This window comes from Ambystoma mexicanum, chromosome 2q (assembly GCF_040938575.1).
Source record: "Ambystoma mexicanum isolate Mex_15411 chromosome 2q, UKY_AmexF1_1, whole genome shotgun sequence".
Classification (NCBI taxonomy): Eukaryota; Metazoa; Chordata; class Amphibia; order Caudata; family Ambystomatidae; genus Ambystoma; species Ambystoma mexicanum.
Window position 1 is genome coordinate 435,551,073 of NC_090924.1, and position 23,494 is coordinate 435,574,566.

Below are 23,494 nucleotides of genomic sequence, written 5' to 3' on the forward strand. Positions count from 1 at the left end.
GGGTAGGCCATCTAGTTAGCTGCCATACTCTGCAGCCTGAGACTAGTATTAAGCCATTACCCATCTCAAGAGGATAGCTCAGGGGCAATGTACTCGCCTTGGAAGCAAGATGACGCGGAGCAACACAGGTTCGACCCCACGCAAGCGCGATATAAATAACCAATTACAATTACATGAAGATAGAATCACACATTGCAACGCAAAGAGAGGCCAACAAACCAAATCAGAGAATGTCACAGAAGAGAATATAGAGATGCCAGGCGCAATCCCACAGCGTATCCCACACCACCACCATGTAATTGAGCATACCGTGGGATTTAATCCCTGCTCCCCACGCATCCATGCGTCTCCCAATCTACCCTGCAATGCTGCATGGACGGTTCATGAGCCAGATGCATGCTAGGAACGGCAAATGTGCAGGTTTGCTACATTCAGCCACATAATGGTTTAATCGGCATGGCGGTGTGGGAGAAAGTCATACGGTAGAGCAGGAAATGGAGGCATACAAGCAAGTCGCACTGCTTTGTAGCCTCCATTTTCCTGTCCTGCCCATGCTCATCTGCACCCAAGGCAAGCGTAAAACACATGTAATCTTCCTCAAAATAGCAGCTGCTAAAGAGTTGCATCTTCCACAGAAATCCATTAGTAAACACCATTTGCAAGATGGAGAGTAAAGTAAAACTGTAGAGCAAAGACATTTTTGCCTGGTTTTACAATTACCTTGGATGTCCCCTGCATGCCAGGACATGGAAATTGATGACAGTGACAAACACAGCCCAACAATAGGAAACACGTTCAACAGAGCAGTACAAGTGGTGTACACTACAGGTCCCTGTAGAGGCATGTCAACGTTTAAAGGGGATTTGGGAAAGGACCGCCCTCATAATGTTGACCGTAGGTACTGCACTCTACTCTAAGGTGGTGCAGGCGACCCCATGCATTCATGGCTGGTGACTCCTCTGCAGAACCCAGCTAACCCCAGACGGCAAGGCTATAATGCTGCTCATAAAGCTTACATTTGGGGTTGTGAAGAACCACTTCCGGTGCCTCCACAGGTGATGCTCTCATATTACATCCGGTCCTGCACAACATCGCCATCCACCAGAATGTGCCCATGCCTGATGATGTGAAATGCTGATACTGACTCAGAGGATGCCGGCCAGGGCCATGGTGGACACCAGGGCCTCAGCACCAAGAGGATCATGATGATGGAATGGTCCTACTTGAGGAAATCATCAACCGTGTTTTCCGGTAGATGTAAGTTCATCTCTACACACTAGAGCCTGGTCCTCTTCCCCCACACTCAAAATGGGCAGAACGCAACTGTGCTTGACAGCAAAACCTCACTCAACACGCATGGGTTGGAAGGGTGCTGCTGCCCTGCCTGCTGGGGTCAGAGTGGAATGCTCTCCCATACAATTGTCTGGTGAACAGTCAATCTGATGCAGTGTCCAGGAAGAGTCCATTCTATGAGAAGTCCAGGGTCTTGTGGAGGAGGAGGAGGAGTCGGAGGAAGCACGGGGTATGCCCACAGAAACAGGAGTGCAAGGTATGGGGTACAACATGCAGGATGTAGTCAAACACACATAAAATAATGGGGCAAGCTTGCCAGGGAAGGTAGACAGGATCAAGAGCGGGATGGGATTTTGTGATAACTTACCCTGGCATATCTTCTTGGGCAAAAGGCCCACTTGGGTACTGTTATGAGGTTGTACCATCCTCACTTGCTGGAAGTGGCATGCCAGCCGGGGATGGGGGCGGGGGCCGCTTTGCTGATGTAAGGGCAGAGGAAGGGAGGGGGGTGTTGAGGTTCAGACAGAAGAATCCCTGTCACGAACGTGTGCATATGGGCCTTGGACTGCCCCGAGCGGGTCAACAGCCTAGTCAATGCAACTTGTGACTGAGCATGGAATGGGCTGCCCTTCACCATCCAGTGCCAGAGGGAGGTATTGCTGTGGGTCAACCGTGGATGGATGCAGAGCAGGTGCAAGAATGTGTCGGCCGTAGAAACTGTGCCCCAGGGAGGAGGAATGGGGAGGAGTACAGCCGATGCCTATCCCTGCCTAGGGACTGATCCCACTGTCCCTAGAGGAGGACAGTGAGCCCTGAATATCGCAGATATAGGGACAGCACCACAAGATTGGGGGTATCCTCCACTGCCACCGAAATGACTCCAGTCCTCAGCTACTGTGGCTGTGGTTAAGCCACTGCGACATTGCCTGGAGTTGCTGCAGGTGATTGCCCCAGTAACCATGACTGTCCAGCCACTGGCTCTTGCTGGAGGTTGGCTGGGGCTCCATGTTGCTGGAAGATGGTGGACCAGTGTCCCATGGAGCTTCAGAGGTTTCCGGCTCACGTGCCCCCTCTGTTGTGTCCACCATGATTGCCATCATGAATATCCTCATCCTTTCCCTCCTCAGGAGTGTCCTTCCGGTCCCTTGTGGGAAAGAGCACACCTTTAGCTAACAATGAAGTATTTCATGCACAAGAAGTGTAGTTGCTGGAGTATTTACCCACAGGAATGGTAAAGTCATTGTGTGGGGTGGAGGATAGATATTCTGCAGTGTTGTTGGAATGTGTACAGGATTCCCTAATTCCTATCATGCACCAATTTGGACTTTCCATTTACTGGCAGGAATGCAACATTGCAAATATGAAACAAGGCTCATGGGTACTCCAGACTTATACCCTTTTAATTGTTTGGGGACATATTCCTGAGTCATGCATTGCTTCAGCAGTTTCACCTACATATTGGTCAATGAAAATGTCTGCATAGTATTTTCAACCTTTGTCAGCCCTTGTTATGTTATGTTAATTGAACTTGGTAAAGCGCACGTACACCCAAAGGCATCTCGGCGCTGGCTGCTGCAGGGGAATCAAAACCAGTGCGGTAAGAACACCAAGGAGAGAAGCGGCTAAAACAGGGTAGTTTTAAGCAGCCGGCGAAAAGTGAAGTGGTCTTCAATGGCGCGGAGGGCCATAGGCAGCTCATTCCAGGCTCTAGCAGCCGCCACCGAGAAGGCACAGCCTCCCATACGAGACAAACGATAGCGGGGGGCACTGAGAAGGCACGCAGATTGGGAGCACAGCAGACGAGCAAGTGTATAGTGAGTAAACTTTGCTTGGAGATACTCAGCACCCAAACCATAGAAGGCACGATGCACCAGGCACATCGATTTAAACAAAATCCAACTGGCTACAGGAAGCCAGTGTAGCTTCTTGAGCAACGGGGGAGATGTGGGATCCAAAGGGGGGGGGCGGAGTACAGAACGGGCGGCAGCATTTTGTAGCAATTGAAGCCTTTGGGTCAGGTAGCACGGCTGGGCCAGATAGAGAGAGTTACAATAATCAAGGGTGCTGAGAACCAGGGCCGCCACTACCGGAACCTGGCATTCAGCAGGAATAAAGGGCAAGACTTTCAGCAAAATGCGAAGTTTGAAATGACCAGCACTACATACAGAAGCGACCTGATTGTCGAGAGACAGAGAGGCAGAGATTTTAACACCTAGATTGCGGACTGATTGAACTGGAAGCGGGAGAGGGCCCAGGCTCGATGGCCAGAAATGCGAGGTCAAAAAAGAAAGAGGGAAGAAGTACCCACCACCAGGACCTCGGTCTTAATGCCATTCAGTTTTAGCCAATTAGTCATCATCCAATGGCCTAGGTCCTCCAAACAATTCCTGAGACGGGCGGCGGTCTCAGCTTGTGTAAGATCAAGGCGAACGAGGATCTGTGTGTCGTCCGCGTAAGAATAATAGCGGAAACCATGTGAGTGAATAAGAAGCAGAAGAGATCTAATATAAACATTAAAAAGAATGGGAGAGAGTGCTGAGCACTGAGGGACACCACAGACATGTGTAGCCAGCTTAGATCGAAAAGGGGGAAGAGAAATAGACTGAGAGCGGTCAGACAAGAACAAAGTGAACCAATCAAGGACCTGGCCAGAAAGACTGGCGTTGGAAAGATGGAGAGTAAGATGGAGTGGTCGACGGTGTCGAAAGCAGCCGACAGATCCAAAAGTAGGACTGCTCTGACACCACCCTTGTCCACCAAACATACCAGGTCATCAAGTACCGAGTTCAAGACGGATTCCGTACCCCTCCCCGGGCGAAAACCAGACTGAAAGCGGTCGAAGAAATTAGAAGACTCAAGAAAGTTAGAAAGAAGAGGAGACACCAAAGCCTCCATCAATTTCATAAGAAAATGGAGCAGTGAAATAGGACGATAGTTGGACAGTACATCAGGATCGAGGGACGGCTTCTTAAGAAGAGGGACAACCAGGGCGTGTTTAAGGGAGGGAGGAATGAACCCTGTTGAGAAGGAGATATTAACAGCAGTGGTGATATGCTCAATGATGTTAGCAGATATCTCCTTTAAAAAATAAGAGGTATGGCATCGTTAGGAGATGCAGACTTTAATCTAGAGATGGCTGACAGTACATCAGAATTAGAGAACTGTGGAAACGAAGACCAGGAGGCAGTAGGAGAAGGGGAAGGAATAGCCTTTGTAGGAGCTGAAAGTGACGGCAGACCATCCTTTATGTGGTCACGGATAGTAGAGATTTTTTCGAGAAAGAAATCGGAAAGAGAGTCACACAAACCTTGTGAAGGAGGAACCAAGGCCTTACCATTCTCAGGCGAGGAAAGGGATTTGACAAGATCAAAGAGAGCTTTAGGTTTATTGAGAGCAGATTGAACTTTCTGACTATAATATAACTTTTTAGCAGAAGTCAATGCCTTGTGATAGGCAGAGAGAGAGTCGTGAAATAGATTCTTAGCAGCAGAGGAGTAATCTAAGCGCCATTTTCTCTCCGCCTGACGACAGTGAAGTTTTAGTGCTGAAAGATCATCATTGAACCAGGGTTCAGTGGTGCGAGTTTTAGGTTTACAGAGTTTAATGGGGGCTAACAAGTCAGCTGAGGCTAAAAAGGCAGCTTCAAGTTTAAGAAGAGAGCAGTCCACAGCATTGCCAGAGTTAGCAAGCAGAGCGGAGGTAAGGTCATGGCTAGATACTCTCAGCCAACTACGCTTGAAGACAGAAGGTTTAACAGGACAGGGAACAGGATCCTGAAGAAGATAAGAAAATGCCATCAGGAAGTGGTCAGAGCAAAGCACAGGACTGACGGAAATAGGGGATAGAGCAGCTGTAGGGGCAAAGAGAAAGTCCAGGGTTTTCCCACGAATGTGAGCTGGTTCAGAAATCAACTGGGGAAGACCCAGGTCCTGCATAGAGGAGAGGAAGTGGGTAGCAGGACAAGTAGAAGCAGTATTCACAGGAAGATTAAAATCTCCAGCAATGAGGAGACCAGGGTGTTTAATGGGAAGCTCGAGCACAAGCCCTTGTCCTGCCCTGGGCCCTGAGCAGGAGCATCTTTCCTTTGTGCAGCTGTGGAAACCTTGCTTTCCATGCTGCAGGGTGGTGTGAGGTAACGATATGTCTGGCTTAGAATGTGGTCACATGGGCCATCATGGCTCCGTGTCTCAGAGGCCTGGACACTCACTTGTCTGCTTTTGTTAATACGTTTGAAAGTCCAGGTTGAAGTGTATGTTGCTTGGCAGAGGGGCCATGTTGTGACATAGTACATATTACCAATCTACTGCAAGGCATGCATTATCAGCAATGTTATTGACATGTTATATTTCTTTTCTCCCATGGAGCTCATGTAGCTCCTAATCGGAATTTGACGGTGGGAACCTGGTACATTTGCACTGAGGCGTAGCCAGGCTTCTTGGCATGCAAGCATGCCAACAGTGTTTACTTGTAATTGTACACGCTGCCTGCCATTCACAGTTACAAGAAAACTCTTCTCACATGCTCACATGGAGGGCAGTGTTTAATTGCAATTGTACACGCTGCCTGCCATGCAAGCATGTCAGGCAGCATGTACAATGGATCCCTATGGGGTCTGCCAGCATTATGCTCCTGCATAAAACTGGCGGGCTCTATAGGGATCTCCAGCATGTGCACCTGCATTAAATTCCATGCCAAGGCAAATGCTGGAGTATTTGTATGGCGGAGAGGAAGGATGGCAGCGGAAAGACAAGTTGTGTTCCACCCCTCCTCTCCGCCACACAAATGATTGAAAATGAGGCGTGGCGTGAATGACCGGTATAAAAGCCTTCGTCAGGGCTTTTACGCCTTTCATTCACGTTACACCGCTGTAAAACATGCGCTCCCATGTGTTTCTGGCGGCATGTTGAGGAATGCTGATGTACTGCATTTATGTTTCCCTACCTTCTTGTCCCTAGAGCTTTGAGGCATCAACCAGGATGTTGGCTTAATGGAGGCCATGGAGTTGACAGGCGTGTTGAGGGAATATCTACAGAAGTGCTGATGGTTGGACAATGGAGACCGGCTTTTTTCTGACCGTACACCAAGCCTCGAACTCACTGAGAGAGTTTGCATTGGTGAGGTAAGTGATTGCATGCTACTGCACACATCCAAATGGCCAGTCCAAGTGTCTCTTCTCAGCACAAGTTAGGTTTACTGGTTTACTGTGGTTTACTGTGTGGTGTGACACATCCCTTGCATGGACACATGGGTGTTCTATTTCCTGGTGCGATGTACAGCAAACAGTGGTTGACTAGTGTGCTCCTGTCACGTATCCAATTTGGTACTACATGGGATTTCCTTTAATTGATCTCGTTTCATGTGTCGCTGGTGTGCTCATCCCACGCCTGCTTCCACATTTGCCGGATTATTCTTCAGACCAGAAGCGCATGCTGGGGGTGCACCAATGGGGTGGCAGGGCATGAAGCTGTCGTAAACACCAGGTAATGGCAGGCAGATAAGATGGGGATACATTGTAGTCAGCACCCCGAGTTATGAATTGTCCAGGATATGTGGAATGGTGTGGTTGGTAAACATGTAAAGCTGGATGCAACAGGTTTCAAATATTCCTTTGCAACCGGATGTCCGAAAGGTGGTTTCATGCATGGGGGGGAGTTTGTAGCATTGGGCTGCAATTAGCACCGTTTCCCTTCATGCAGTGTCCAATGTTGTTGTTATAGCCCCAGGAGGACTCATTTGGTGAGTCGCTGGAGTTTTGAGTGTAAGGAGTGGGCCGGCTCCCATACTTGTGTGCATGCACCACAGTGCACATTGCCGGCAGCATTTACTATTGCATTCCCATTGAACCTGGCTGCTCTTGCCAAGTGCTGAGTACAGGGGATTCCACAGTCTTCCATGCTTGCACATGCATGGAAATCTCCTGCAGGTGCACTTATGAATCGCAGGGTGAAGGTATTGCGGGTATGTACACCCCATTGCGTGACCCTTCACTGTCTTTCTAAACATTTCAAAGTGGGCTGGTGTGGAAAAAGATGTGCACGCATTACACCTTGCTTGTACGCCTGCATTTACCACTCTCACCATTACGAAATGGCCCCTTTGATTGGGCACGTGTTTTTAGGTGCCCTTTTATCTGGGGGATGCGATAGGATACAGGGGGAATCATTTGTCTCTTTGCGCATCAGGAACTGTCTCTGTGTACCCACTGGGGGTGTCTCTTGTTTCTGAGAGTTGACACGAGGGTTACCATTTTAAACATCTGCTTTTCTCTTTTCTGTCACCAGCAATGTTGATTTCTAAGACACACTTTACAGATCCCAAAATAGCTTCTTCTACTGCCTGTATGCTGTACTCACCTTCGACTCCAGTCTCAACTCCTCCGATTCTGTCGAGGCCGAGGCCGCTGATGTTCAATCCCACCCGCAGCTCCAGTTCTGGGAGGGCTTACCGACTCCTGTGCCCAAGCACTCCCTCCAATATTTGCTAACGGCTTGTGAAAAGCCCTCTGTAGCTCCTGCCAGCTCTTCTGGTCCTGGTCCCGGGTGCATCGGGTGTGCACAATGGCATTCCTCTGAATGAGGGTTTGTTCCCAGATCCTATTTTTCTCGTGGGCAGCCAACCTGTGTTGCCCGGGACCTGTGATGTGTGGTCCGTCCTTCACTGCACCCTCCACCAGGACATGTATTTGTAACAAGACATGGGGCCTCATTGAAAGTGTGCTGGTCTGGAGAAAATGTTGGTATTTCCGAGGTCCGGCATTGCTTCTGGACAGGCAAACTTCAAGTCTGCTGGTGGGGACCACTGATCTCCCGGCAGGCCTGACCTGATGGTGATTTATCGGCTCTCCGCTGCCTGTAATATCCTGGTAATACCAGGATATTGGGAGGCAGAGACAGTAAGGCAGCGGTATTCAAAAGGTGGGGTGCGACCCCCTGGGGGCCCATGGGCTCATGTCCAGGGTGTCATGCAACCACAGTCTGAAGAACTCGAGCCTAGATTCTAGACTCAAAGAAAACATCTGGTCTTCAGCTTGCAATGAATATTGTGTTTAATGATACCATTTACTTTTATACTGCTATCATTACACTAAATTCCTTTCTGTAGACAGAAAGAAATGTATTGTATTGATAGCCGTATGTAGGTGTTAGTGGCATTCTCAGTTTTTAGAACATAAAAGGATCTTAGAGAAATACAGCAGTTGTCACCGATGTCCAGTAAAAAATACCATGTCCCGCCCACCATAGCCCCCCAGTGCCAATTGCAAACTGTTTGGCTTTTTGCATAATATATTAAAAATGTGTGCTCTAAAATGCAGCATTTTAACCCATTAAAATGGGCTCAGTCGCTATGGCATACCTGGGGAAATAATGTATGCCCCTCCACTTCAAAAATTCACCAACTGCCAGTGACCCTGTGTCTGTGCTGGGAGCAGGGTGGAGGGAGCCCAGGGACTGTGGCCGGAGCAATGGGATAGTGGTTGGAGCCGGGTGGGGAGAGCCCAGGGTCTGGCATGGGGTGGGGTGGATAGAGCCCAGGGACTGGGCTAGGAGTGGGATGAGGGAGTCCAAAAAATGTGATGGGAGCAGGTGGGGGAGGTCAGGGACTTTATTGGGAGCAGGGTGCAGTGACGGCACACGATAGTTCAAAGCCATTTGGACTTATGATATGATGTGATATTGGATTTATTACGCGCCTATACACAAGTGTTTCAAGGCGTGACGAGGCAAAGGAGGGGGAACAGAGTGAGGACAAAAAACAAAGATCTTATTGGGCCTAGTGACATTCAGATCATGCAAGTGCAAGGCAATGGGAAGGGGAGAAGTGCCGTTGGGGGAGGGAGGGATGGTGCAGGACAAGGAAAATGGAAACAACAAGTAGTGCAGGCAACGGGTGGCAAGTGTGGGTGCTCAGAAGTGCAGACAAGTGTCTAATAAGTGCAGGAAAGAGGACTGTAGGGTTACAGATACAGACCACAAGTTCAGGGGGTGCCAAGAGGCAGTGCAGGTTTGCAGCATGGCAGCCAGCGACCTGGGCCCAAATTCAGATGGTGGGCAGGTGCCCAGTGTGTGGATCAGACAGGAGATCAGCAGGGGAGAGGAAGAGAGAAGGCAGAAGCAAAGAGGAAGGTCTTGAGGTGCTTCTGGAACCAGAGATGGTTCTGCTCAAGTTTCAGAGAGTCATGGAGGCTGTTCCAGCGAGAGGCACCAGCCGAAGAAAGAGATCTGCCCACAACTCGTTGCTTGGAGAAGTGAATGACCCTCAGAGAGTTGGAGATGCAGTAGCGGAGGGCCCGAGTAGGGAGATGTCTCGGTAGAGAGAGTTGGAGGTATTGCGGTCCCTGGCCCCAGAAAGCCTTGTGGACGATGCAGAGGGTCTTGAACATGATCCTTGTCACCACTGGGAGACAATGAAGAGATTTCAGTGCTGGAGTGATGCTCCCTGGGCTTGAGGCAAAGGACAAATCTTGCAGTCCTATTCTGGGTGAGTTGTAGAGGATGGAGAGTGGAAGCATGTTGATTTAAAAAGAGGCTGTTGCAGTAGTCCAACCTAGAGAGGACCAGAGCTCTGGAGACAGTGAGCTTCTGGGGGAAAGTGAGATAAGGAAGAATACCTGTGAGGAGGTGCGGATACGTAAGAGATGTGAGGAGAGAAGGAGAGTGTGGGGGCGAAGATGACCCCAAGGTTCTTAGCCTCACAGTTAGGAGCAGGACGCGGGCCTAGGTTGGGAGGCCAGAGAGTGAGATGAAAGGAGAGCTGGTGGTCCGATAAAGAGGATCACCATCTTACTGGCATTAAGGCAGAGATCATTGGCGGCACACCACTCCTGGATTGTGGGCAGACAATCCAGGATACGAGAGGGAGAAGAGGCAGGTGAGGGTAGCCTGAAAGAGAGCTGAGTATCATCCACATAGCACTGGAAGTTGGAGCAGAGAGAAGCTCTGCGGTGGGCGAGAGGTGCCATGTATTGGTTGAACAGCCAAGGAGAAAGATTAGACCCCTGGGGAACACCACAGGTAGAGAGAGAGATAGAAGAGAGGAAGGACCCAAGTTAGACCTTGGAGGGTCAGTCAGAGAGAAAGGAGGTCATCCAGGCCAGGGCCTGATCAGTGATACCCAGGTTATCACAGAGCCGGTTGAGCATGATGGCATGGTTGATAGTATTAAAAACAGAAGAGAGATCGAGGAGGATAAGGACAGAAGGATATTAGTGTCGAGGGTTGAGAGCAGGTCTTCACAGATGTTCAGGAGAGCAGTTTCTGAAGCCAGACTGATAGTCATGAAGACAACCAACAGATTCAGTGTGAAGGTTAAGCTGGAAGATGGCTAGCTTTTCCAGGAGTTTGCTCAGAAAAGGAGTAATGGAAATCAGGCGATAGTTAGCCAGGCAGGAAGGATCAGCTGAGGGTTTCTTAAGAAGAGGGTGCATAAGGGAGCGCTTCAGCGGGTAGGGGAAGGTTCCAGTGGCAAAAGAGTGGTTGCAGAGGTTGGCCAAGGCTCGAGCGAGGGTGCCAATGTGGTCCTTAATGGTTTTGAATGAATAGTGAAGAACCTGTTTTGACAAGACTTTCATAGATCGGACTTGCCTAGAAATGTCATCAGGGATGAACAAATGAAAGTAAGGGAAGGGAGGAGGAGAGGCGGCCACAAGAAGCCAGAAGTAGAGCAAGAAAGAGGAGAGGAAGAGAGGGTGGAGAAGATGCCCTGGGTTTTAGAGATGAAATGGGAAGCAAATGGCCTGGGAGGGAACAGAAGAGGTAGAGACTGCAGCAGGATTGGCAAGCTCCTTGCAGATTTTAAAGAGTTCGGCTGAGTTGTTAGATGCTGCTGAGATGCAGGCTTGGATATGTATTTGTATTTCTTTTTTATTATTTACATCGCGCACCGAACCCTGAGGTAGGTGGGTGCTCGAGAGACTTCTGAGTTACATATATAAGAGGCAATATACAGTGACAGGTAGGTAGCAAAGCATGCGGGGGACCCTGGTTACAGTTTGGTCAGGTGACAAAATGGTCAAGCAAGAATAGACATTAGTACTGTGATATAATAAAGAATATACATTTGTACTTTGACATAATAAAGAGGGGGCCTGTAACAGGTAGGACAACAACAGAAGACATTAGTGAAGTATCATAATGGAAGTGCACCATAGGAGAAAGTACAGTAGAAGGTGGATGGAAGTGCTTTGAGGTGGCCGGCTGTTTAAGGTATCAACTTAATGTAGAGGCTTAATAATGAGCCAGTTTTTGATTCTGGCTTTGAAGGTGAGGAAAGAAGGTTCTAGTCTGAGATGGTTGGGAATGGAGTTCCATCGTTTGGAAGATTGGACCAGGAAGCTAGCTCCTCCAGCTGTCTTCTGGTTTTACATAGGTACAACCAGCTTGAGTGAATGAGTTGACCTGGTTGTGTGAGAGGCTTGATGTTTACATATTTTGTTGGACAAGTATTTAGGGGCTGTGTTCGAGAGGCATTTGTGTGTGATACCAAGCGTGCGTAGTGTGATTCTGTCGTGAATGGGCAACCAGTTGGTATTGTGTCTGAGCATGGCGATTCGGCTAGATCTAGGTAGACTGAGTGCTGCTCTCAAAGAGTTATTTTGGAGTACCTGAAGTCTGTTTAGGTTGAGTTCAGAGGAGCCTAAGAATAGTGTATTGCAGTAGTCTAATTTCGACAGAGCACAAGCCCTTGCTAGCGTGAGGCAACTGCTTGTCGATAAGTATGGTTTGCAACTGTAGATCAGTTTATTAGTGTAGGCTGTTGAAGTCGCCAAACTGCTGGATTGTTTTTTAAGGGATGGGGTTGCGTTGAGATAGACCCCCAGTGTTTTTATTTCTTTGGAAACTTTGATGTTGTTACCATCAATGTCAAAAGAAGAGTATCTAGAGTCAAGTTTATTCAGTCGTGACTGAGTGCCCACGATCATTAGCTCAGTCTTATCGTTATTGAGACATAAGCTATTGGTGGCCATCCATGCTTGGATTTCTTGGTATATGTCATTCAGTAGTTTAGAGTTTTTGTCGTAGGAGCCAGTGAGGGGAATGAGGACTTGGGTGTCATCCGCATAGTTGGTGTAGATGACACCCAATTTGTCCAGGCGATCGAATAACAGCTTTGTGAATATATTGCATAGTGTTGGTGACACACACAATCCTTGAGGGACTCCACAGAGAATGGGTATCAGGTTTGCTGAAGCTGAAGGGGAGAAAACTCTAGTGGTCCGATTTGAGAGAAAGGAATTGATCCCCTCATATGCATTCATAGAGAATGCTTCAGCTGACGTAAGGTGCTTTGTGAGGATTTGGTGGTCAACGAGGTCGAAGGCCGCTGATAAGTCTAGGAGTAGGAGGATCGCTAGCTTGCCTTTGTCCTTCGCCTTGTCCATTTGGATCTTTAGATCATGGAGAGCTGTCTCCGTACCGTGTCTAGGCCTAAAGCCTGATTGTCTAAGGCCTAAAAGTTGATTTTCCTGTAAGTGCTTCTGAATTTGCAAATATGCCACCCGGTCCAAGATTTTTAGGAGCAACGGGACGGTGGTGATGGGCCTGTAGTTTGTGGGTATATTAGGATCAAGGTTGGACTTTTTTGGTTGGACTTTTTTAGGAGGGGCATTACTCAGGCTTGCTTGAGTTTGTTGGGTACCTGGTTGGTCGAGAAGGAGGTGTTTATCAGGGTGGTGATGAATGGAGCTAGGTTTTTTGCACCTTCCTTGAGGATGGAGGCTGGGCAAGTGTCCCCTTGACAGTGAGAGGGTTTGAGACTTGTTAAGATATCCTCTACTTCCTTGGGTGTTACTTGAGAGAACGTGAAGGGGGTACAGTGATGTGGGATGTTAGTAGGGTCCAGTGAGGAGGGGGGAGTGGTAAGGGAGACTATCCTTCTTGGATTCAATCTCGTTTTGTAATAAGGTGATTTTGTCAGCAAGGGCTTGTTGAATTTTTGTACACCATTCAGCATCTTTAGTACAATCCTGAGCGGGAGGTGCTAGGGATTGCAACTCTTTTAGGATACAGAATAGCTCCTTAGTGCTTGATTTGGCGTTGAGGATTCTCAAATTATAGGCTTTTATTTTTGTAGAAATTATAGCAGATTTGTAAATTGCAGAAGCTGAGGTAAATGCAAGTTTATTGGTGTTGGTAGGTGATTTCCGCCAGGTGGATTCCGCTGATCTTTTGGAGTTTCTAAGGATTTTTAGTTCATGGGTAAACCACTTATTGAGGTGAACTATGTGTTTGGCTTTTCTAAGTTTAGGCGGTGCCGCTATATCTAGCGCTGTTTTCAATGTGTCGTTGTGAAGGTCTACTAACTTGTTGGGATCCAGGCTCTTGAACTTAGACTCGTCGAGAATGTTGCTAATGAGGGGCTGGAGACTGTCAATGGTGATATTACGACAGTTTCTAGATAGGGATGGGGAGGCTAGGGTGGCCTTAGGAGTGCAGGCTCCCGGGATGGGGAACAGGATGAGGTGATGGTCTGACCAGGCTACTGAGTCATTTTGGAGAGTGGTGATAGAGCAGTTCATTTCTGACACCCAGTCTAGAGTGCGGCCTTTGGAGTGAGATGGTGATATGACTCTATGTTTAAAGACCAGATGTGTGATAGAGTTATTCACAGCTAAGGCAAGAGCATCATTGGGGTCGTGCAAGCATAGGTTGAGGTCTCCCAAAAGGATAGTTTGGGATCCGAGTTTGGTGTTGGTCGAGAGGAGGTTTGAAATGTCATCCTCAAATGAAGGAGAGGGGCTGGAGGGCCGGTAGATTAGATGCATGAATATCGTCTGAGTGGGTGAAAGTGTAAGTTTCACCGACAAGATTTCTGTGGATGGGAAGCTGGTAGGGGGTATGGCTCTGAGGGCGAGGTGGGTTTTAGAGATGAAGGCCACTCCTCCACATTTGCCCGAATTTCTATCAGTCCTGATAATGGTATAGCCTTCTGGAAGGGCTAGGGAGAGTGCTGGGCCAGCTGTATGGTGTAACCTTGTTTCTGTGATAGCCAGAAAGTCAAGGCTCTTGGAGGTAATGAGGTCAGCAATCTCTGTGGCATGGGCTACGAGGGATCGAGCATTGGTTAGTGCTCCTTTAATATCGATTGGAGGAGGGGGGATAGGGTTTTATGAGCAGGGTGGTGGGTTGATAGTTTGGAAAGCAGCAGTGAAGCTGCTCGATTCCGTTGGGTTGAGATTTTTTTTTAACTTGGGTAGGACTTTGTAGTTAGTGAAGCGGGAGCCTAATCTCAGGATCCTACTGTGGACTGGAAGTGGGAGAAGTGGCATGGGAGGTGTTGCAAAACGTTGTAGCCATTCAATAGGGCATGGAGTCGGCTACTGAATTCTTGGTGTGCTATGAGGGTTGGAATGAGAATGGAGGTCAGTTGGATTGTTGTCAGGAAGTGTCTCTGGGAGATTGTGTGAACTAAAGGGAGGATTGCGGCCATGGCCAGAGTCACTCTATGTAATGAGGTCATTATTGGTGTGTGGGCACGAGGTCCAGTGGGAGAATGGAGGGCGAAGGTGGCTGAGATTGCAGGAGGTGATGCAGGTCAATGTGGGCACAGCGTAGTAGCACTAGTGCTGTCTGAGGCCGGAGGCAGGGTGGTAGCAGAAAGTATAATTATTTGGTAATGCTTAGCATTAGGATTAAGCAATGCAAAACATGTGCAGTGTGCGTACTGGTAAAGCAAAATAGGCTGAATCAGGATTTCGCATGTGCAGGAGCACGCTATAAAACAGTGGCCAATTAGATAAACAATGCAGAGTATGTGCAAAGGGCAAGAGGTGCACAAAGTAGGCTGAATCAAGAATTTGCATGTGTAGGAGCATGCTATATAAGCAGTGGGCAATTAGATAAACAATGCAGAGTATGTGCAAAGGGCATGAGGTACACAAAATAGGCCGAATCAAGAATTGGCATGTATAGGAGCATGCTATATAAGCAGTGGGCAATTAGATAAACAATGGAGAGTATGTGCAAAGGGCACGAGGTGCACAAAGTAGGCTGAATCAAGAATTTGCATGTGTAGGAGCATGCTATATAAGCAGTGGGCAATTAGATAAACAATGCAGAGTATGTGCAAAGGGCATGAGGTACACAAAATAGGCCGAATCAAGAATTGGCATGTATAGGAGCATGCTACATAAGCAGTGGGAAATTAGATAAACAATGGAGAGTATGTGCAAAGGGCACGAGGTGCACAAAGTAGGCTGAATCAAGAATTTGCATGTGTAGGAGCATGCTATATAAGCAGTGGGCAATTAGATAAACAATGCAGAGTATGTGCAAAGGGCACGAGGTACACAAAGTAGGCTGATTCAGGATAGCGCATGGGGCATGAACTCAATATATAAGCAAGGAAGCATTTGAGCAAAGCAGCACCGTGCATGTGCAATGGGGTGAATGGTTACAATTAGCTAGAGGTATAGATCATATACACGAATAATCATCATAGGCAGAATCACTAGAGTAAATGTTCAATGTTTGAGTCTAGGCAGGTAGGTACTCACTGGTGTCCGGAGTGGTACTGATACATCAGAGAGACAAGGCGATGGTGGCCCAGCGGCCACGGACAGGCACAGACAGGCTACGTGCCTTATATCAGGTGCCTTGCAAAAAGGTGCCGGCCCACGCCTTCCGGCGGGGCCGTGCAGATTATAAACAGTGGATTCTCAAATGAGGATCGAGGATTGTTGCTAAGCAACTGGCATCAACAACTTCAAAATGGTGGCCATTTTGAGTATGCCACACGATTTTCCACGTCAGTGAGGCACGAAAAGTCCAAATCTACTAATTTGAATGCAGCAGTGAGATGGGTGCAGCAGAGGGGTGAACTTAGATGAAGCAGGGTTCTTAAGTCTACTGGATGCGGCCTCGATGTCCCTTCAGGGTGTGCCATAGTCCGGAGTCAGGATCAGCTGTTCGAGCTGATCAGCAGAGGCGGATGGGCTCCTGCCCGTCCGACAAAGAGCGGTGGAGTGCTTTCTTCTTAGTGTGGACAGAGAGGTGGTACTGCCTTTGGAGTAGGCGGCAGGCCAGTTTGTCAGAGGGTCCACATGATGCCCTCCATTTCTTCTCAGCCACCCTACACTTGTGTTTAAGGGTGATGAGGTATGAGTGATACCAAGAGTTGCACTTGGCTTTAGGCTTCAGGTAGATCCTCATGACAGGGTCAAGCACATTGAGAGTGTCAGAGATGGAACAATGGAGTTTAGAAAGGGCTGTGTCAGGATGTGAGTCAGCCAGGGGTGCAGGAGGGGGGAGAGAAAGTTGCAGCAAAAGCCTCAACTGATACACGCTTCATGGGTCGGATGACCAAGAAGGTGGGTGGCAGTGCTGGAGTTGGCTCGGCCTGAGGGGTAGAAAGCGAGAGATGAGTGGAGAGGAAGATATTGGTACCTCCAGGAGAGAGAGGTGGGGAGAGGGTTAGGGAGGGGGAGATCTGAGGAGATCAGAACATCCAAGGTGTGCCCTGCAGAGTGAGTCGGGCTAGAGGGAAGAATAGAGAGAGAAAGAGAATAACCGAGGGTGCAAAAGAGTCCAGAAGAAGGACAGGAGGCATTCAAGTGGATGTTGAGGTCCCTGAGGAGGAGGAGTTGAGTGGTAGAGTCAAGGAGGGAGGAGGAGGAAAGGTCTGCCCACTTAGAGAGGAAGCAGGTTACCTGGCCAGGTGGCCGGTAGATAGTAGCCACAATGAGAGAGCAGCTAGGAGAGAGAGAGAGAGAGCCTGCAGACCAGGCATTCAAAGGAGTAGTCCTGCATAGGAATGATAGAGGCAGGGATCCACTCTGGGAAGATCAAGGCTACACCCCCACCGGGATGGGTGGTTCTGGGCGTGGAGAGGATCTTGTAGCCATCAGGTTGGAGAGTGTCAAAACTTGTGACAGATTTGGCCATGAACAACGTCTCGGTCAGACAGAGGACATCAAGGTCGAGTTCTTCCAGGAGACGGCAGGTGTTGGAGGAGTGTTTGACGGCTGAACGAGAGTTGAGCGTGGTAATGTGGAGAAGGTTGCCACCCTTTAAAGACTTCTGTCTGAGGTACGTTCTGCAGAAGTGTAGAAGGAGCCCATGGGTGGGCAGAGAAGGAAATAGGAGAGAATAAGGGAGGAAACAGGGCAGCGAGAGAAGAAGTAGAGGAATGTCACAAATCTCTGGTTTATCTGCAATATCGAGGTCACTTCCCAAATCGGTATCTTCCCCCTCCTCCTCACTTGAAGAAAGGACCTTTGTTGTCTTCTTCTTTCTTTCCTTGCCGTAGGTCCTCTTTTTTATTAGATATGGTCTACCGCAAAACGACGCCACAATGGTTTCCAAAGAGTACCGGAAACCGGTGGCCCCGGATCCGCGATAACCGGAGGGGAAAAAGCCAAGTAGGCAAAAAACCCCGAGACTCCTTGATGTCGGAGGATGGAGTCCCGATAAACTTCAGCGGAAGAGTTTGGTCTTCGAGGATCCATGGGAACCGGGTAGTAGGTGCGGACTTCACCCGCAATGGAATCAGAGTTGTCTGCAGGCGAGGTGGACCAATGAAAGAGAAGGAATGAGGTCCAAGCATCCAGGGAGAGATCTAAGGTAAGTAACAAGGGGGAAGGAAGGCAGAATGGCAGGAGAAAGCCGGTATCCGTAACAATACGGAAATAGAGAGCCAGAGAGAAACGAGATGGGAGCCAAAGAAAGAAGGACCGTCTGCCAGAGAGGGACGGATGAGAGAAACAGAAGGGACGAAAGGGTCGGGCAGGGGCCCAAGGCAGGACAGGGGGGCTCAGCAGAGCCAAGAGAGAGCACTAGCGTATTAACCAGCAGAAAGGAGCTAACTTGCAACGCGAGTTGCTCAAGGAGTGAGAGCCCTGATAACCCTGGCGGCGGCCATCTTGGGGAAGACTAGTACGCAGCCAGGCATTGCGGCTGTAACGTGGCGGAACATTTCAATGGCGGCCGAGCCTCCATCGAAACCAATGCTTCGTGAAAAAGGGGCACATGACAAGGAAGCCAAAGAGGTAGTAGAGGAGCCGGATAAGGTAAAGAAGGGACTGCAGGAGACGAAAGGACGTTGATGGGCCTTGGACCAAGACAGTGCCATTTAAATGAGCATTAATGATGGTCTTAGAGGAGTGGAAGGAGGCCAGGAGGGACTCCCACTGGGTGTTACCATTAATGGGAGAGGAGGCGAAAGGAGAGAGCACATCAACCAACCATATGTGGAGTCCATAGGTCTGGAGAAGGAACGACAAAGAGGATGTCATCAAGGGTCTGTCTGGAGGAAGCGCTGGTGTAGGTATCAGCGATAGGGAGGCCTGGGTTGGAGGCCAGGATATCCCTTTTGAACTTCTTCCTACCAGACCTAGTAAGAAGGACAGGATGCTCAATATAGAAGCAGTTAGAGAAGATAGGAGAGACAGAGAGCACTACAGAGGATGAAGAGGGAAGTGTGAGAGGGGAACGGGGGAAGCAGGGGAGTGGGCAGGTGGGGGAACAAAGGAGTGGGGAGGAGACACTAGGGGTGGGCACACAGAGGGGGGGTGCAGGCAGACAGGAAAAAGACTGAGGATATTTATTGGCAAATTAATTACAATTCAAAATTGATGAGGCACAACAGTCATGTAGTCATGAGTAACAAACTAGTTAACAGAGCAGAAAGGGACCATTGGAACCTGAAAGAAAAAGAGGAACACAACAGGGGTGGCAGCATTATGATGTAAACCAGTTAACAGATCAAAAAAATGACAAAGGGATCCTGAAAGAAAAAGAGGAACACAACAGGGGTGGCAGCCGGACGATGTAAGCCAGGTAACAGAGCAAAAACCGACCAAGGGAACCTGAAAGAAAAAGAGGAACACACAACAGGGGTGGCGGCAGTACGAAGCGAGGGACAACCAGGCAGAGCGAGGGCTAAGTAACAAAACAGAGATCGAGTGAGCCTAGAGGAGGAGTGTAAAAAACATCATGAAGTAGGTAGTACGAGTATAAAGCAGTCAAGTATAGCAGACTCAAGAACAGAGTAGTAGCAAAGGGTAGGGGGAGGGGCTGGGATGGGGAATGGGCAGGGAGAAGGGTAAGGGCCTGCAGGAGGAGCAGGGATGTGCAGCCGGTCGGACTGGGCAAGGTTTGCAAGGTCTAGGGATGCAGGGGTGTGCGTGCAACTGAGATGCGAGAGGGCACAACTATGCCTAGTTGAAAGAACGTGTGCAACCAAGATTGAGTGGTAGCCGTGCGATCTGGGAATGCATGGAGTGAACGCACCTGGGATGCAAGGGTAGTGCGTAAGGGTTACAGGAGGTTCACGTGATCAGGATTACAGGGGAAAGTGCGTGACCTAGGGACGTAAGGAGTGCGAGAGCGCATGCGATCATAATGCAAGAGAACCACGCCGGGTGAGGTAGATTGGGCGCGCTGGGGGATTGGGATGCATGGGGCGTGGGTGCGCAAGTAATCAAGGATTGCGAGGGAACCGCATGGCCAAAGGACGCGCAGGTGCAATCGCAGCCGAGGAAGAGTGGGGCGCGGGAGCACACACGATCAAGGAATGCGAGGGAACCACGCAGGCAGAAGATGCACAGGCACGGGCGATCAGAATGCTTACTGTCTATTTGGCATTTTGAGGGAGCTCGGCCTGCCCACATTTTGCTCAGGTTGGCCCAGGCCGAAAAAGCTTGAAGACCACTCCGGTAAGGGAAGTTTGCCGGTATCCCAGCAAAGTCTTAATGAGGGCTGTGGTCTTTTGGATGGCCGGTGGAGTGGGCTAGTGAAGGAGATAAGATGGCGAGGAGCTGATGTGTCACCGGTTTGGGTCACAGCAATGGGGGATCACTTCCTGTTCTGGAGTCAGGGAGACTGAGGACGAGGATGAATGACTCAGGGGCAAGCCAAGGAGGTTGGAGGCAGCTGAGGCCAGATTTTGGTGCCAGGAGAAATGTGGGAACTTGAGTGAGGGGACGAACAGCAGTCAGAGGTGTAGTTACAGGGCCAAGAGGAGCCAGGGACAGTGATGGGGACAGTGGAGCACAAACAAGTGGGGAGAAGCGGTGCATGAAATGTCAGTAGGGACAAACACAGTCAAGGAAGGGGCAAGGGGTGGCAGGAACATTCAGCTGGGTATCAGCAGGCCTGGAAGGATGAAGGGACAGCCAATGAGGTGTCAAGGGTGTCTGGTGGATGTCACCAGGGGCACACTTTTAATATAAATGTATTTTTTCTTTTCTTGGTGACGAGTGCTTGCATTCTCAGGCAAGGGGTGGCAAGGGATTAGTGTGTTTGTTAAGGGGACAGAAAAAAATATTTATTTCTATTCATATTGATTTTTTTGTGATGGGGGTGTGCAGGGGTTGCGGGCAAAACTGTGGCAGATGCCGTTTGGAAGATCAGGGGGAGGCAAGGATTGTTGGAAGCCATTTTTCATATTTTTATTTGTGGAGAGGAAGGATACCTGGGTCTCTGGAAACCTTTAGTGATGCTTGGGGAGGTGGGGGTTCGGGGGAGATCACCCCTCCTCCGCGTGTGGCGCAGCTCTGATCACGAGGGGCATCAACCTCTGATCTGGGATCCACTTTGCTTTAAAGCAGACCCCGGAGAGGATGGGACATGGCCTGCTTGTGTATCCCGGAAAACAGCCAGGTGAATAACCAACTGTGTATGCCTGGCACGGCTGTACAGAATGGAACTAGTGTTCCTCTCTTCTGCACTACCACACGAGACATCACATTTAGAAAATTAGGTGTATGTATCGCTGAGTAGACGGGGGCCTTTTAGAGAGCACATTTAACTAGCTCTGTAAAATGGCCCCCATGGATTTAGGAGCAAACATGCAATCTCTGGGTCTCACTTCTACGCAGTGACTTAATTGCACAAATGAAAACTAGCATCACTGCTACGACGCGACCACTGCCAGTCAGTAACTTCACAGCACTGCATGAATCCCAATGTCTCAGAACTATGCAGTGACTTAGCAGCACACAGAGTCTCGCGGCTGCATGATGATTTAGCAGCACACATGAAATCCCTGGATCTTACTGCTCCACAATGATTTATCAGGACTAAATGAATCGCATGGTTTTAGTGGTACATAGTGAGACAGGGAATCCCAAGGTCTCCCTCCTACACAGTGCTGAATGAATCACTGGGGGCTCAGTATTATGATGTGACTTAGCAGCACAAAGGAAATCCCTGGGGATCACTGCTACAGGGTGTCATAGCAGCACTAAAGGAATCCCTGTATCTCAGTTCTGTATTGTGACTTAGCAAAATACAGGCTGTCAGAGCTACAAAGGGACTTAGCAGCACAAAGGAAAACTCTGGGGATCACTGCTACATGGTGTCAGAGATGCACTAAAGGAATCCCTGTGTCTCAGTTCTGTCTTGTGACTTAGCAAAATACAGGCGGTCACAGCTACAAATGGACTTAACAGCACAAAGGAAATCCCTGGGGATCACTGCTACAGGGTGTCATAGCAGCACTAAAGGAATCCCTGTATCTCAGTTCTGTATTGTGACTTAGCAAAATACAGGCTGTCAGAGCTACAAAGGGACTTAGCAGCACAAAGGAAAACTCTGGGGATCACTGCTACATGGTGTCAGAGATGCACTAAAGGAATCCCTGTGTCTCAGTTCTGTCTTGTGACTTAGCAAAATACAGGCGGTCACAGCTACAAATGGACTTAACAGCACAAAGGAAATCCCTGGGGATCACTGCTACACGGTGTCATAGCAGCACTAAAGGAATCCCTATGTCTTACTTCTGTATTGTGATTTAGCAAAATACAGGCTGTCACAGCTACAAAGGGACTTAGCAGCACAAAGGAAATCCCTGGGGATCACTGCTACACAGTGTCATAGCAGCACTAAAGGAATCCCTGGGTCTCACTTCTGTATTGTGACTTAGCAAAATGCAGGCTATCACAGCTACAAAGGGACTTAGTAGCACAAAGGTGAATCACTGTTTGTTTCTTCGATGCACTACTACACAGTGATTTACCAGTACGAAGTGCACCCCAGAGTCTTAGTGCTACCAGGTGCCTTAGCAGCACACAAGGAATATCTGGGTCTCCTTGCTACGCAGTGACTTAGGAGTATGAACTACATCCCAGTGTCTCATTGCTACCCGGTGCCTTAACGGCATACAAGGAATATTTGGTCTCACTGATACAGAGCGACTTAGCAGCACTAAATCAATCCCAGAGTCTCATTGCTACACGGTGCCTTAGCAGCACACTAGGAATATCTGGGTCTCACAGCTACACAGTGACTTAGTAGCACACGGAATCACTGTGTTTTTTTTGCTATACACTGCTACACAGAGACTTAGCAGTACGAAGTACATCCCAGTGTCTCATTACTACCAGATGCCTTACCAGCACACAGGGAATATCTGGGTCTCACTGCTACGCATTGACTTAGCAGCACTAAAGGAATCCCGGAGTCTCATTGCTAAGTAGTACCTTAGCAGCACACAAGGAATATCTGGGTCTCACTGCTACACAGTGACTTAGCAGCACTACATGAATCTCAGGGTGTCAGTGCTACACAGTGCCTTAGCAGCACACAAGCAATATCTGGGTCTCACTGCTACACAGTGACTTTGCAGCACTAAATGCATTCAAGGGTTTCAGTGCAATGCTGTGATTTAGCTGCACTCAGGGAATCCCATGGCCTCACTGCTACACTGTGACTTAGATGAATTACATTTATCCCAGGGTTTCAGTGCTGCACAGTGAATTAGCAGCACTATGGGCATACCCGGGATTCAATGCCACACAGTGACATAGCTGCCCTAAATGAATACCAGTCTTAGTGGTACGCAGTGACTTAGTAGCACACCGAGAATCCCTGGTTCTCATTGCTGCACAATGATGTAGCAGCACTAAATGAATCCCAGGGTCTTAGTGGTACGCAGTGACTAAGCAGTCACAGGGAATCCCAATGTCTCAGTACTACAGTATATATGGCCTCATTATAAGTTTGGTGGGATCTTGGTGGTAAATTGACCATGATACCACCAAACGGATTTACTGTTACCGACACTTGGTCTAGCGGAATGACCGCCAGATTACAAGTGGCAATAGGTCGTTGTTAGTCCGCTGGGATTTTGGTCGAATTACCACCGGCGGTAATTCCACCAAAATTGCTGCTTTTGGCGTAAAGGTAGCAGAATTACATTTTGCTGGAGGTTTTTCTCCAACTTACCTCCAAACCTATAGTCCGGCGGTACGGTAATGCAGTGGTAC